Source organism: Hypanus sabinus, chromosome 18, assembly GCF_030144855.1.
Source record: "Hypanus sabinus isolate sHypSab1 chromosome 18, sHypSab1.hap1, whole genome shotgun sequence".
Lineage (NCBI taxonomy): Eukaryota > Metazoa > Chordata > Chondrichthyes > Myliobatiformes > Dasyatidae > Hypanus > Hypanus sabinus.
This window is the reverse complement of record NC_082723.1, coordinates 17,500,774-17,515,232: the sequence shown is the minus strand read 5'-3', so window position 1 is coordinate 17,515,232 and position 14,459 is coordinate 17,500,774. Positions and strand designations below refer to the sequence as shown.

The following is a 14,459-nucleotide window of genomic DNA, read 5'->3' as shown; positions in this document are numbered from 1 at the left end:
TTTATGAGGTACAGGAGTGGTCTTCTGCTGCTGCAGCCCCTCCACTTCAAGGTTTTGTCAATTGAAAAATGTTCTTCTGCACACCACTGTTGTAACGCGTGGTTATTTCAGTTACTGTCACTTTCCCGTCAGCTTAAACCAGTCTGGCCATTCTCCTCTGACCTCTCTCATTAATAAGTGTAACACTTACCCACAGGCTGGTATATGTCTAGGGCAGGGGTCAGCAACCTTTACCACTGAAAGAGCCACTTGGACCCGTTTCCCACAGAAAAGAAAACACTGGGAGCCGCAAAACCCGTTTGACATTTAAAATGAAATAACACTGCATACAACGTTTTTTTTTGCCTTTATGCTATGTATAAACAAACTATAATGTGTTGCATTTATGAAATTGATGAACTCCTGCAGAGAAAACGAAATTACATTTCTGCATGCAACAAAAACATTTTGAACTCCGAAAAAAAGACGTTGGGTTGAAAGTTACTTTTAAGTAAAATATTCAATGTCTATTTGAGTCCTTCTTGTATTTATGAAAAACGCCGAACTTAAATTTTCCGCCAGCAGCAAACCAAAAATAACGTCAGCCAGCTGTCATCCTGAAAAATGAAAGGACTATTTCACTGAACTATGAAAAAATATGAATATAAGTAAAATAATAGGCAATTAAAATATTTATCATACTTGGTTAATGGGATTTCTGCTCCTGGACCTCAGCGCACAGCGTCTGCACATCAGGGCTGTATGATGTCACCTTCATCTTTACACAGGATCGCAAGCTGTCATCTGTGAGGTTTTCAATATCACTCCATTTGTGTTTCTGAGCAAGAACGGCCTTCTGACGGGCAACATCTTCAAGGTCTGCTGTCAAGCGTCTAAACTTGGACACCCATATGTCTTTGTCAGCTATGTCGGCCAGTTCCATCTCAAGATCAGGTTGACTCACACCTGCCAATGCAGTCGTATTCAGTAGGGAAGGATCGATGCTTAAGGGAGTGACCGGGAAGGATAATGTGTTTTTTTCCTCTCTGAACTCACAGAAGCGTTTCCCAAACGATGTTTGCATTGCGATGATTGCAGAATGTAAATACTCCGAAATTATCATGTCGTGACCTTGTTTGAACTCTCTCAAATTGGGGAAGTGAGACAAAGTGCCTTTCTGTAAATCTCTGGCAAGCACTGTCAACTTGCGCTCGAATGCCAAAACATCCTCCAACATGTGCAGGGCTGTACGTCCTTTCCCCTGAAGAGCTGTGTTCAGCGTGTTCAGGTGCGCTGTCATGTCTACCATGAAGTGTAGCTTTTCCAGCCACTCTGGCTGTTCCAGCTCAGGAAAGGTGAGCCCTTTGCTGCCCAGGAAAGTTTTCACTTCTTCCAGACACGCGACAAAGCGTTTCAGCACCTTCCGTCTGGACAGCCAGCGATAAAAACACGTTGTAGCGGTGTCAGTAAACTGCAGTCAAAGATAGCTTTATTCGAACTAAACAGCCTTGCTTTTAAGCCTCCCTCAACCCAGCCCCCATGGACGCAGATGCTGCAAAAGACGCGTACTCACAAACCCCCGTAGGCTATCTCCCTTAGCCGGAATGCCGGCTAATTGTGAGCCGTTTCGGATGTGGCAGGAAATGTACAAGATCACCATAATTACATTTCAAAAGCTAACAAACTAACATAAAATACATTTTAATTAAATACTGACCAATTATTTCCCAAAGCCACAGGGAGCCGCAGCACAGAGGTGAAAGAGCCACAAATGGCTCGGGAGCCGCAGGTTGCTGACCCCCGGTCTAGGGGAAAAAGGGGATCCAGCCACTCTCCAACCCACCTCCCGTACACGCAGGTGCTGTGAGAATCGAGTTTACGCCTCGAGCCCGCCAACAGTATCAAACCCACAACAAATACCGTTATGAAATACACTTTAAAGAGTTTACTAAAATTAAAAAGAGTAGTAAGCAGTACAATATATATACACAAGGAAAAAAACAAAAGGCGCCACTTATCAAAGTTCAGTCTGTTTAGTGCACTCGTTGGAGCTCAATCAACAAACCCATCAACCCATCCGGCCGTCGCACCTGGGACCACCCTGGTGGTCTTACGAGCAGTCCAGCACACGACCACCTTCTTCAGTGTCTTCCTCGGCCTCTCCCAAAAAAACCCTTGAAACCCCTCCCCCAAGTTCCCAGCATCACAAGACACAATGACATTCCCCATTGATTAACAAATGAATACAATTACCATATCAGCCATTCTAAAGTGAAACAACGGCTAGAGAAACACTTATCCGACAAAGAAACATTCCTACTTGTAACAAACCAAAGAGGCCATTTTGAGTAACATACCCAGGACATTGTACATAAGGTATTTTCACCCACAGAACTGCCATTCGCTTGGTGTTTTTTGCTTTTCGTGCCACTCTCTGTAAATTCTAGATACTGCTGCCTGTGAAAATTCCAGAGATCAGCAGTTTCTGAGCTACTCAAACCACCCCATCTGGCACCAACAGTCACTCCCAAATTGTAACTTGTCCCGTGATTAGGCGAAAGGGTTAAATCAGGGGTTGCTGGGCAGTGTGGGTCAAAGGACCAGAGGACCTAATTCTACCCTGTGTCTCTAAATAATATAAAATTATATAAGTTCCACGGTCAAAGTCACTTAGACCACATTTCTTCCCCATTTTAATGTTCAGCTGAACCTCCTGACCATGTCTGCATGCTTTTATACAATGAGCTGCTGCCAGTGATTAGCTGATCAGATATTTGCATTAAAAAGCAGATATCAAGTGGCCACTGAGTGTATATGGATTCTCTCACAGATATTCCATACCCTGATGACAAACAGGCTGCAGATGATGTAGTCTGGAGTAGAAAATAGAACCTCAGGAAGCATTCAGCATCTGTGGAGGCAACAGGTGTAAGTCAGCTTTTTAGCTCGATGCCCTTCATTGGGACTGAGAAGGAAGAAAAGCTTGCCAGTATGCAGTGCTAGGAGAAGTGCGGAAAGTGGGATACAGGCTGGTAGGTGATTGCTGAATCCAGATGGAGTGGGAATGATTGGCAGATGGAAGCAAGTAGAGGAAGGGGAAGGAAAGGTATACAGAGTGAAGGGGAATGCCAGATAGCAGGCAGATATACCCAGGGGTGATTCATAAGTTCGTGGCCTAAGGTAGAAGGAGTCAATTTTGGAAAACTTAGCACATTTATTTTTCAACATACTGTAGTCCCCTCCTACATTTACACACTTAGTCCAGCAGTCATGGAGCATACGGATCCCTTCTTTGTAGAAGTCGGTGTCTTGGACCTCCAGAAGTGGTCCACAGGTGGGTGATTGATAAGTTCGTGGCCTAAGGTAGAAGGAGATGAGTTATTAACTTCAAACTTTTTGCATAATCACTCAAAGAGTTTAACTGCATGTGCATATAATAAGGGCTGTATAACTCAGCCACGAACTTATCAATGTGGGAGAAGTATTCCAAAGGTGTGTTTTACCTGAAGTTAGATAATTCAGAGTTCATATCATTGCACTGTAAGGTACTCAAGCTGAGTATGAGATGTTGTTCTTCCTGTTTGCATTTGGCCTCTGTAGCAATAGAGAAGGCCAGGCACAGACAGGTGAGTGTGGAAGTGGAAAGGGGAGTTAAAAGAAGATGTAGTCGAAAGCTCAGGGAATTCCACTGAGGTCAGCACACATACTTTCCAAGATGGTTGCTTAATCTACACCTGGTTTCATCAGCACAATTTCCAACCTGGTTCACTGCATTTGGTGCTCATGGTACGGCCTCCTCTACAACAGCGAAACCAAGCACAGGCTAGGCAACCATTTTGCAACTTGCCTGTGCTCTGTCTGTGCTTCCAGCTGTGTGTTACTTCAGCCCTCCTTCCCACACTGGCCTGTCTCTCCTCAACCTTTCCCATTTCTGCAGAGTAGCCAAATGCAAGTTCATGTTCTGCTTGGGTAACTTGCATTGAATGTCCCAGCTTCAGATAATCTCCTGTGTTCTCCTGCCTTGCACAGTCACCCATCCACCAAGTTTTATTCTCCCTGCTACTGTATCCAGTGCTCCTGGTGTGGCCTCCTGTATATCGGAGACACCCAACATAGATCTACGCTCTGTCTGCCAGAAAAAGTGGGATCTCCCAGTGGCCACCCATTTTAATTCTACTTCCCATTCCCATTCCAACATTCCCAGTCCATTGCCACCTCTAATGTCGTGATGAGGCCATGTTCAGGTTGGAGGAGCAACACCTTATACTCTGTCTGGGTAGCCTCCAACCAGATGGCACGAGCATCGATCCTTGAACTCCTGGTAATTGCTGTCCCCTACCCCCCACCGCCCCTCTTCTTCGCCATTCTGCATTCTCATTTCTTTCTCTCACCTTATCTCCTTACCTGCCCATCACCTCCCTCTGGTGCTCTTTCCCCTTTTCTTTCCTCTCCTATCAGACTCCCCCTTTTCCAGCCCTGTATCTCTTTCAGCAATCAGCTTCTGAGCTCTTGACTTCACCCCCACCCCTCTCCCGGTTTCACCAATCACCTTGTGCTTCCTCTTTCCCTCCCCCACCTTCTCATCTTTTTTTCTCCTGTCCTGATGCAGGGTCCTCATCCAAAACACCGGCCTTTTACTCATTTCCATAGGTACAGCCTGGCCTGATGAGTTCCTCCAACATTTTGTAAGTGTTGTTTGAATTTCCAGCATCTGCAGATTTTCTCTTGTTTGTTGTTCTCCCTTTGTTCACCTTTCCCGCCCTCTTCATCCCCCTATTTCCAACTGTTTCCTTTCTCCATCAGTTTCCAGCTTCCACCCACCAGTCTCTGCTCCACAACTACCCACCACCCCCACTCTTGCCTCCTGACACACCTCAGTATATAGTCTGGTAACATTCCTTTTCCTTCTCAGTTCTGATGTAGGATCTCGATCTGAAGCACTCACTTGCAGCTTTTGCCTCTACAAATATTGCTCGACCTGCTGAGAGTTCTTCCAATTTTCATCTTTTCTTTTTCTGAAGAAGAAAGCCCTTAACGACCCCGAGTGGGGTCATTGGGACGCCGTCTTTTTTCAGCAGGCTTTCTATAATTTTATTTTATTTTATCTAATAAAATAAAATTCTTATTTTATTGAGGCTGAGTTCCTAGCTCGATGCTCAACCCATCATGGATGGAAAGGGAGCCAGCTGGATTCGAACTCTAGAGCCTTCGCTCCGAAGTCTGATGCTGATGCCACTACACCACTTTCTTTTTCTACACCCTTGTTGATAGACACATGTAGAATATTCACCTTTTCCCCAGCAACTCTGGCCTGGATCACTGCACTCTAGCCGGCCTTTGGCCTTCAAGTTCCAGTGCATCCCAAAAGGCTATAACAGAATGATATGCTATCGTGGCACCAAAGACCACTGATTCAGAAAAGAACTCTGGACCTCGAGATCAGGATCAGCCTAGAGATGAAGTGTCAAAAAAGACACATACGTTCGGATGCTGTTCATAGACTTCAGTTCAGCATTCAACACAATCATCCCTCAAAAACTGATTGGAAAGCTGAGCCTACTGGGCCTGAACACCTCCCTCTGCATCTGGATCCTAGACTTCCTGACTGGGAGACCTCAGTCAGTCCGTATCGGGAGCAGCACCTCCAACACCATCACACTGAGCACGGGTGCCCCCCAGGGCTGTGTGCTCAGTCCACTGCTGTTCATTCTGCTGACCCACGACTGTGCTGCAACACACAGCTCAAACCACATCATCAAGTTTGCCGATGACACGACCGTGGTGGATCTCATCAGCAAGAATGACGAGTCAGCTTACAGAGAGGAGGTGCAGCGGCTAATGGGCTGGTGCAGAGCCAATACCCTGTCTCTTAATGTGAACAAAACAGAAGAGATGGTTGTTGACTTCAGCAGGGCACGGAGCGACCACTCCCCGCTGAACATCGACAGCTCCTCAGTAGAGATCATTAAGAGCACCAAATTTCTTGGTGTTCACCTGGCGGAGGATCTCACCTTGTCCCTCAACACCAGCTCCATAACAAAGTAAGTCTAGCAGTGTCTCTACTTTCTGTGAAGGCTGAGGTAAGTCCATCTCCCACCCCCCACCCCATCCTCATCACATTCTACAGGGGTTGTATTGAGAGCATCCTGAGCAGCTGCATCACTGCCTGGTTCGGAAATTGCACCATCTTGGATTGCAAAACCCTGCAGCGGACAGTGAGGTCAGCTGAGAAGACCATCGAGGTCTCTCTTCCTGCCATCACGGACATTTACACTACACGCTGCATCCACAAAGGAAACAGCATTATGAAGGACCCCATGCACCCCTCATACAATCTCTTCTCCCTCCTGCCGTCTGGGAAAAGGCTCCGAAGCATTCGAGCTCTCACGACCGGACTATGTAACAGTTTCTTCCCCCAAGCTATCAGACTCCTCAATACCCAGAGCCTGGACTGACACCTTGCCCTACTGTCCTGTTTATTATTTATTGTAATGCCTGCACTGTTTTTATGCACTTTACGCAGTCCTGTGTAGGTCTGTAGTCTAGTGTAGCTTTCTCTGTGTTGTTTTTTTATGTAGTTCAGTCTAATTTTTGTACTGTGTCATGGAACACCATGGTCCTGAAAAACGTTGTCTCATTTTTACTATGCACTGTACCAGCAGTTATGGTCAAAATGACAATAAAAGTGACTTGACTTGACTTGAAGTAGTGATGAATCCGGTCATTCCTGGAAGAATGTGATCCAGGAGCTCTAAAAGGAGAGCTGTGCAGGGAATGACGGAAACCTGCGCACTCCGATGTGGAAGTTGATATGTCCAGCGTGAAAAGGATTGTTTTGGTTTTTCACTTTGGGGGAAATAATTGACTTGAGTCACATGGTAAATAATGCAAGAATTGGATCTCTTTACAACTGTGCCTTGAAGAGGCAAAACCTGTGGTACAATTCAGCATGATAGCAACAGAAACAAAACTGGCTGGCTGTAAGGGAATCTCAGGTTAGCAAATCCCTTCCCAGATTATCATCATATTTCTCGGGAGCCACCTGCAATTGATTGGTTGATGGTAGCCATTTGTTTCAAAGTTCAAATTTATTTTTTCAAAGTATGTGTACTATTAGCTGGCTGGTGGTATAGTGGCATTTGTACCGGACTTCGATGCGAGGGGTCCTGAGTTTGGTACACTTTCCATCCGTGCTGGGTTGAGCATTGAGCTAGCAACTCACCCTCATAAAAAAACCAGACAAATGCTAAAGAAACAGCAAGGTTGCCTCCCAGTACCGCACAACGTGCAGAGATGAACAACAACGTGCATTCTATATACCATATAACTTTGAGATCCATCCTCTTGCAGGCACCCACAAAACAAAGCAACATAATAGAACCTGCGAGAAACCACACAGAACAAAGACTGACTAATATCTGAGGTGCAAGTGAGGACAAATCATGCAAATAGTAAAAAAAGTAAAGAAATAATACATAGAACATGAGCTGCCGAGTTCCCAGGAGTCCACAGCTACGGAGGTAGCTTAAAAAGACTCAAAAAGTCATTTGATTCAAAAAGAAGTAATACTTGTCTGAAGTTTTGGAAACTTTTATTTATATTCAACCTTTAAGTCAAAATAAATTTATTATCAAACTATGTATATGTCCATATATGATCTGGAGATTAGTTTTCTTGCAGGTATTTGTAGCAAAAACAATAGAATTTATGAAAAAAAACTATCCATAAGCAAAGACTGGCAAACAACCAATGTGCAAGGGAAGACAAATTGTACAATTTAAAATAAAAAATACTACTGAGAACATGAATTGTAGAGTCCTTGAAAGTGAGACTGTAAGTTGTGGAATCAGTTCAGAGTTGAGGTGAGTGTAGTTATTCACTCTGGTTCAGGAGAGTGATGGTTGAGGAGTAATAACTTCTCACCTAAAGCTCTTGTATTGCTTGCCTGATGGCAGCAGTGAGAAGACAGCATGCCCTGGACAGTGGGAGTCTTTGTTGCTTCGAAGCGCTCTTTGTAAGTGTACTCAATGGTGGGGAAGGGTTTGCCTGTGATGGTATGGTACTGTTCCTGGAGGGTGGAGGATGTGTGTACAAATTGGGAATCCTTCTCACTTTGCCTGTATCATTTCCGTGGAGCAGTGCCAGTTGAATGCTGACAAAATTGGCAGCCAGGGATCCTGAGAAAACATAGGGTTACAGAATCACATCCAGCTGACTTAACCCATGTGGGTCAGTGTCTGACAACACCACAGTGTTCTTGCCGTAGCAGTGTCTCAGCAGTTCAACTGCAGGCAATGCCCATGGAACTAATTTGGCAAATTTAAATAGCACTTAGCTGCAAAAGACAACCATGAGTTCGGTTTCCTGTTTGTGCAGAATGAACAGTCTCAGCCAAGAGTGCTTGGAATGCTCCAGATGACTTCAGCACCCTTGGGAGGGCTAGAGGGAGTTTCCTCTGATTGTCTCCTGCTGACCCAAAGGTGCTGGGTCAGCAAGAGAGAGAGTCAGAGGAAACTAAAGAGCCCCATTGCAGATTACACAAACTGTGAACATTGAATGAGCAGAAAATGGAACCAGGCCATGATACCTCCCATGTCACCAAGTCTATAGACTGCTGGGTATCAACATAGGCTTCATTCCAGCTGTCAAACTACCATTCAGTCAGATCGTAGCTGATTTGTTTGTTGACTTTATCCACGGCCTTATTTTCCTTAACCTTCAGTAAACCATTATACTGTATCTGGTTGACCAGAAAGAACTACAGTCTACAAATCAGTGCTGATCAGTCTCAAATTTTCAGTTGAAGCTTACAGCATTTTGGAGAGAGTTCCTGTTTTTCACCACCCATAGTTCATGGTGAGGTACCTGAAACTGCCCAGAAACCAGGAAACTACGTTCCACTGAGCAGGCCATGATTTCTGGAACTAGGTGCATTGGGGAGGAAGGAGCAGAAACTGTGTTTTCTGCATGGGTCAGTGTAAACCTTAACCCCTTTTGGAGAGGTGGAATTCCTCATCTTTTCCCTTAATAAAATGAAACTGCTGATTATGGGGAACTCAATTGTATGAATAAAGTTCTTCTGGAATTATCCTCCACTCCATTTGGTAGAGGAACACGTGTGCCTGAAAGGACACTGCATTAGGACCTCAGCTGCATAAAAGATCAAACAAGCCCAACGCTGTCTGAATGTACTCATAATGGCCCAGACCAACACTGATCCAGACGTGTTGGTGTTGGTTGACCACATTCAGATCAATTCACATCTGTGAAAAATTACATGGGTTTCTTCAGATTTTTATGCATTGTCCCTAGATTAATATTTCTACACATATCTACTCAGACTCCCAGGTCAATCTAGGGATGTCCACATGACCCTGGAATTCTCAATCTCTGTACAGAATTTGAGTGGGGGTGTATATACGTCTCTACCATAAGAGGTGTAAGGTGCTACTTCCCTCTGCTAACCTGCAGGTCATCATTGGGCAAGGTGTAGCACCTACTTCGCCCCTCAGTCAGATTCACGTGAAGCCATGTGGGCAGGTGGTCGATGCTCATATAAGCAGCTGGTGCATATCACAAGTCCTGATTATGCAACCACTGACACCTGGTGTCACATGTCTTGTAAAGGCACTGCCCAGAAGAAAGCAATAACAAACCACTTCTGTAGAAAAATTTACCAAGAACAATCATAGTGATGGAAAGACCACGATCGCCCACGTCATATGACATGGCACATAACAAATACACAGAATTATCCAGATTTGCATAGATAGATGAGCTGTTTTGCCTGGACCTACACTGGAAAATCTAATTCTCCAATGTTCACTCCTCCGGAACTCAGGAACAATTCTATGGGAATCTGTAACCATCAGCCTACTCATCAGTAGGAGCTGTGCATCTGTTTTCAAACTGCATTGTATTCTGTGTTGCACTTTTATTATGGTAGTTAGTGACGTGAGTGGGGGCGTGTGAAAGTGAAGAGATTAGAAGTTACATAATCACACATTGTTCTGGGTAGTTTGGAGCTGGGGACCAACGGATGCCACATCTTTTGTTGACCGCTTAGTTACACTTAATTATATTTAAGTTTCATTGCTTCAAAGCGGTATGTTTTGTTAATTGCTAATAAAGGATCGAGTACATTTCATCGACTTTTGGAACATCATTACAGGAGTGATTGGAGGGTGCATCATACAAGGATAACAATCCATGAGAGTCAACAGCAGCAGCACTGGTTTTTTAGAATAGCTGCTAAGTCATCTAAATGGCCTTACATCAGTTTTAAGTTTACTTTGAAATATACAGAGAAATTTGTTTGTGTCAAATCAAATTGAGCGAGGATCTGGCTTTGCAGCCAGCAAGTGTCATTTCTATTCCGGCGCCAACATAGTATGCCCACATCTCACTAGCCCTAACTTCTCCGTCTTTAGAATGTGGGAGAAATCCGAAACACCCAGAGGAAACCCGCGTGGCAGGAACCCACATTGCTGGCACTGTGGAGCATTTTGCTAACTGGTACGCTACCATGCTGCCCCATGTTGATGTATTGGATGGGAGGATTGGTGAGGAGGATGACCTGTGAGTTCTCAGTGGAGACTGGCTGGCTGCTGCTCACATGATGGAATGGCTGAAGATGTCAAACACAAGAAAATCTGCAGATGCTGGAAATCCAAAGCAAAATGCTGGGGGAACTCAGCAGGTCAGGCAGCATCAATGAAAATTAGTTTATAGGACTGGGTAAAGGATCTTAACATGAGACATTGACTGTTTACTCTTTTCCATTATGGCTGAAGATTTACCTGACCTAATGATTTCCTCTCTTAATATCCTATCAATCCTTGTGCCTTACCACTTGTGACCTTGTGTTCACTTGGCTGGGTCCTGTGCTGTAGAATTCCCACCTAAAACCTTTTTCTCCAGTCTAATCATCTCTTTGACAAAGCAGCTCCTAACATTATCTTTGTGTTGGTCCAGTTTTTTTTCTAATGTACTGTGGTGAACTACATATACCTGTCTGGACACGCCCCCTGCTGACTGCTCCTATGGCTCCTCCCACAGACCCCGGTATAAAGGCGATTGAGGCCTGAGCCCGGCCTCTCAGTCTCCAGGATGTAGTATGGTGGTCAACCACTGCTTGTTCCTTCTTCCAGTCAATAAAAGCCGATATCTCGCCTTTACGTCTCAGAGTGTGTTATTGATGGTGCATCATGTACCCCAGTATATTTTAAATCCATATTGAAGAAACTGCATCAGTGCCATTTCCAGCTGCTGTTGATGACTTTGTAACAAGAATGAAGATATTGAAACTAACTTCAGCAGGCTGTTTGACTGTAGAAGGTGTTTTGGTCAAACCAGCAGCTGCAAGAAGATATCCATGCCTGTAGCTGTCAGAATTCAATGTATCCTCTGTGGCCAATTTATTAGGTACACCTATACACCTGCTTATTAATGCAAATATCTATCAGCTAATCATGTGGCAGCAACTCAATGCATTAAAGCATGTAGATATTGTCAAGAGGTTCAGTTGTTGTTCAGACCAAACATCAGAATGGGGAAGAAATATGATCTAAGTGACTGCCCGTGGAACGATTGTTGGTGCCAGATGGGGTGGTTTGAGTATCTCAGAAACTACTGAACTCCTGGGATTTTCACACACAACACTTTCTAGAGTTTACAGAGAATGGTGTGGAAAAAAATCCAGTGAGTGACAGTTCTGTGGGTGAAAACGCCTTGTTAATGAGGGAGGTCAGAGGAGATTGGCCAGGCTGTTTTAATCTGAAAGGAGAGTGACAGTAACTCAAATAACCATGCATTACAATAGTGGTGTGCAGAAGAACATTTCTGAATGCACAACACATCATACCTTAAAGTAGATGGGCCACAGCAGCAGAATTCCACACCAGGTTCCATTCCTGCACTTAATAGAGTGGCCACTAAGTGCCGGTGCAGGCTGGAAGGGCTGAATGGTCTACTTCTGCTCCTATTGTCTATTGCCTAAGTGTACGTCCTGAGCTTGAAATGACTCACCAAGAAGAGGCCGTTGATATTGAACCATATTTGTAGGCGAGTAGGTTAATCAATCTTTCAGCTCAAGGCTGATTCCTGTTTTCCTCTTTTGAGATTATTTTCTTTATAGGTAACTGAAATTTTACATTGCCTTTGCAACTTTTAAATTTTAAATTATTGAATCCAATAATAATTCTATTCATTAATGATAAGTTTTACTGAAAAAGAGTAATTGACCAACATTCCACACACAATATTTAGAAAAATACAAATAGTCTTAAGCTTCAATAAGAGAGCTTACAGTTTAATTCTCCTATACAAGTAAAACACAGAGAAAAAGTAGGATAATGTGTGAGAAAGTAGCTGGAGATGGAGAAATTTCTTTCAACAAGACAGAGCCTTCATTCACTGTGAGGCAAGATGATCTTGTAATCCCATTCACAAGTTCTGAATATTAAACCTCATAAGTAATTTTATCAAATACTTTTTTTAAAAAAAAGTCCAGCAGCCAAGCAAAAATAGGATTAAGTCCCTGCCCCCTCACTTGGCTGGATTGGTACATTCCATAAGTAGTTCTTTCCTTTCTCTCTCTCTCTCTACTCGGCACCCGCTTCTGAGAGGTCTGTTGAGATTGGATTAGCCTCTGTGTGAGACTGTCAGTCAAGCCCTTACGGTGGGAGCTGAGTGCCTTAATAGTTGCTCAGCAGAGTGTAAGAGAAGAGCCTCTCAGTCCTGTCGAAGGCATTAGTAAGATAGCGAGTGAGTACAGATGACAGAACTAGCTGGGGGAGGCTGGACCATGGGTCTGAGGTAGGTTGGATGTTTTTTCTAATCTTTTTTCTTTTCCCTCTTCTCCTATGCACTTCTCAGTTTGAAGTTAACCTAATCCAGCTGTTGCTTTGAACGAAATCTGCAGTTTCGAACTGGGCTGCAATTTTGGATTTATTGTTTGAGAGCTTTCAGCTTGGGGTTTCTCTTTGTTTCTCAGTTTCTTTCCCCCCCACTGGAAGGGCTGGAGCGGCTGTAGAAACTCCATCACTGTTGCAAGTGGAACACTGTTTTTAAGGGTAACAACTGCTAGGTTTGTTTAACCAGCCAAAGTCAAGGGTTCCTTTTGCCTCTTGGAGTGGTAAAACTTCAGGGGGCCCTGGGAAAGAAAGGGCAGATCGGAAGGAAGGCTGTCAAAAAATGAGAGATGGGCAGTTTGTTAAAGAGACCTCAAAAGGTACGAGAGTCAGTGTGAGAATGTCAAATGCTGCTGACAATTGTGATGCATGGGATCAGTGCTTAAGATCTATAGCACCTACACACTAGAGGGCAGATAGCAAAACACCTACATGGAGTTGCTCAGAGAATGCAGGAAGAAACTTCAGAGAGGGTGAGTGAATGCAAGTGAGTGGATCATGCCAGGTGTGGGTAAAAGCATCAATTGAAAAGTTGAGGAATTCAAATGAAAGAGAGAATTCGTGAGAGAATTCTACTTTAAAGTGCTGTTTGTATTTAGTAACTGCTTTCTGAGAGGATTCTTTGTCTAATAGATTCTTCATGTCAGGCCACCCACCAATAGAATATCCAATAGCACCTTAGTCTTCATCCTCTTCTTTAGAATGAACCATTTGACACTCTGCTCAATATATGACGTTTGATCGTGGTCTTTATTCGACTGTCTGGTTTTAGCCATAACGGAGTTGGCTACATTGTTCAGAAGGGATCTGATCCACCAAAACTTCTGATTGGTAACTTGAGATTCCTGCTGAATGAGAATGGTGGCCGCCCAGCTAAGATGCTTCCTGTATGGTTGAGGAGTAATATTGGCTGAACAGAGGACAAGGGCGAACTATATGGTATCAGATATTTCTGGAGCCTATATTAACAGAACAAAGGGGTGGGTGTGGTGGCATGATTAGAGATTGGAAGGGTGGAGATGAAGATGGTGTTTTCTAGGGTGGAGAGAACTTCTGTTAAAATGCAATTTGGGAAGTGTTTTCAAATGATGAAAGAATAATTTTCAACAAAGGTAAATAAGGAATATTGTGTAATTTAAAAAAAAATTTAACTCTCGTGTGTTCAAGTCAATGAATGAAACATGTTTGTACAGTGTTTGTATGGAATAAAAATATCACAAAACATTTCCAAGAAAGTTATGAGATCAAATTTGTCATCATCCACATGGAGAAAGAAATATAAATGTTCAGTCAAAGTAGGTTTTGAGGAACTATATCAAAGAAACTGAAAGGCAGGGAAGCTTAGGCCAGGACAGTGGTGTAGAAGCAGGATTTTGTCCTGACCGAATAGTTTTTGTGTGAACTATCCACATTCTTCTGTGACTGCTGTGTTTTCTTTGGGTGATCCGGGTTCCTGCCATATCCTAAGGGCACCACCCAGAAAATGCTGGAGGAACTTAGCTGGTGAGACAGCATCAATGGAGAGGAATGAACAGTTGATGTTTCAGACCAAGACCCTTCATCGTAACC

At 43.8% G+C, this 14,459-nt stretch overlaps 1 protein-coding gene across 3 annotated transcripts in view; it reads left to right on the top strand.

Annotated features, from left to right (window-relative positions):
* The window catches only part of LOC132407362 (SH2 domain-containing protein 3C-like), a 286,124-nt gene that overhangs the window by 174,442 nt on the left and 97,223 nt on the right, over positions 1 to 14,459 (top strand). The window lies entirely within an intron of this gene.